Here is a 2,087-nt window from a genome sequence, read left to right on the forward strand (position 1 = left end):
ATCAAGGTCCCCAGTTCAAATCTGGGTGCCCCTTTATCTTGGCAGATTTGGGAAAGTAACCAAAGAGATTTTTAAAAGGAATGTTGTTTTTTGATATCATCAAAATTTTGGATCAATTTCATGTATGCAGTTTAGAGCTGTTGGTTGTGTGGGGGTATAGCTCAGTGGTAGAGCATTTGACTGCATATCAAGAGGTCCCCAGTTCAAATCTAGGTGCCCCCTTTGTACTTGGCAGATTTGGAGTCACGAAATAGTTTATTTTGAAGGTGTTATTGTTTGATATTCTCAAAATTTTGGATCTAATTTCACGTATGCAGTTTAGCTGCTTTGTGTGGGGGTATAGCTCAGGGATGGGAGCATTTGACTGCAGATCAAGAGGTCCCAGTTCAAATCTAGGTGCCCACTTTGGTCTTGAGTTTGGAGAAAGCAAAAGATCTTTTTTTTTTTTTTTTTAAAGGAAGATATTTATTTTGATATTATCAAAATTTTGAATCTAATTTCCGTATGCAGTTTAGAGCTGCTTTAAGATTTGCTGTAGAAGTGATATAAGCTCAGTATGCAACTGAGCATTTGGCTGCAAGATCAAAGAGAATTTACAATTTCAAATCAATTACCCACGCTTAGGGACTTACTTGGGTGCAAGGTCCTGAAAATCAGGGCATAGGAAATTTTTTAAAGGGAGACCTTGTTGTTGTCTTATCAAAATTTTGGATCTAATTTCATTATACAGTTTAAGGCTACTTTCTTAGATTTGTATAGAATATAAGCTCAGTGAAGTGCAGAGGTATTTGTGGCTGCAGATCAAAGAGGTCCCCCAGTTCAAATCTAGGTACCCCCCTTTATCACTTAGCAGAATTTGGAATCACAGAATAAGTATATTTTAAGAAGGAGTTGTTGTTTTGAAATGTCCTCAAGATTTAGCAGGATCTAATTTCATGTATGCCAGTTTTAAAAGCTGCTTGATCCGTAGGGGATGATATAAGCTCAGTGGTAGAGGCATTTGGCCTGCAGATCAAAATTACTATTCCAAATCTAGGTGCCCCCTAAGGATACAATAGATTTAGAGTAAAAAAGTGATTTATTTTAAAAGGGGAAAGAAGATGTTGTTTGAGAAACACAAAATTTAGGATGTATAATTTCACTGTATCCAGTTTTCAGGGTGTTTAGCTTCTCCTATAGTATAAAGCTCAGTATGGGAGGCATTTTGGCTCTCCAGGGTCAGGGGTCCCCAGTTCAAATCCAGAGTTCCCCCCTAGTCTTAGTCAGTTGGAGTAAGCAAAGATTTCATTTTAAAAGGAAGTGCTGTGTATTTGATATTTTCCTGAAATTTAGGGGATCTAATTTCATGTATGGGAAGTTTTAGGCTGCTTGAGTGTAAGCTAATAGGGTATGGCTCGAGTGGTAGGGCATTTGGCTGCAGATCAAGGGTCCTCAGTTCAGAATCTAGGTTCCCCCTGTGATTGCTTCAGATCTGGAGTCACCAGCCAGACTTTGCGAAGACTTGCACAAAGGAAGATCTTTGGCCTGGCTTTGATAGATCTCAGATACCCAGGATCTAATTCCATGTATACAGTTTGAGGCTGCTCAGGTGTGCAGGAATTATAACTCAGAGTGGTAGGAGGCATTTTGACTGTGCAGATCAGAGAGGTCCCCCAGTTCTATGGGTGCCCCCTTTGGACTTGGCAATTTGGAGACAATAGATCTTTGGCTTAGAGATTTATTTTTGTAAGCATCGCGTTGATTATACCTATCAAAGAGGAGTTATAGAGTCAATGGCAGGTATTTTGAATGCGTTTATCAAGAGATCCCTATTTTGGGATGCTGGTGCATGCTTTTGGCATAACCAAAAGACCTTGACTCAAAAACCGGCAGCTGTTGTTTTTTATTATTGCCAGATTGATCAAATGTTGTTTAGTATTCTCAAATTTAGGATCTAATTTACTGTGTCCGGTTTTGAGGTTTAACTTCTGTATAGTTTAGCTCAGTATAGAGCATTTGCTCAGATCAAGAGGTCCCAGTTCAAATCGGTTTGCTGTCTTGCAGTTGGAGCAACCAAAGTCTTTTTAAAGGTAAAATTTGTTGTTTGA

The sequence above is a fragment of the Cyprinus carpio genome, chromosome A11, assembly GCF_018340385.1.
Source record: "Cyprinus carpio isolate SPL01 chromosome A11, ASM1834038v1, whole genome shotgun sequence".
NCBI classification, from domain to species: Eukaryota; Metazoa; Chordata; class Actinopteri; order Cypriniformes; family Cyprinidae; genus Cyprinus; species Cyprinus carpio.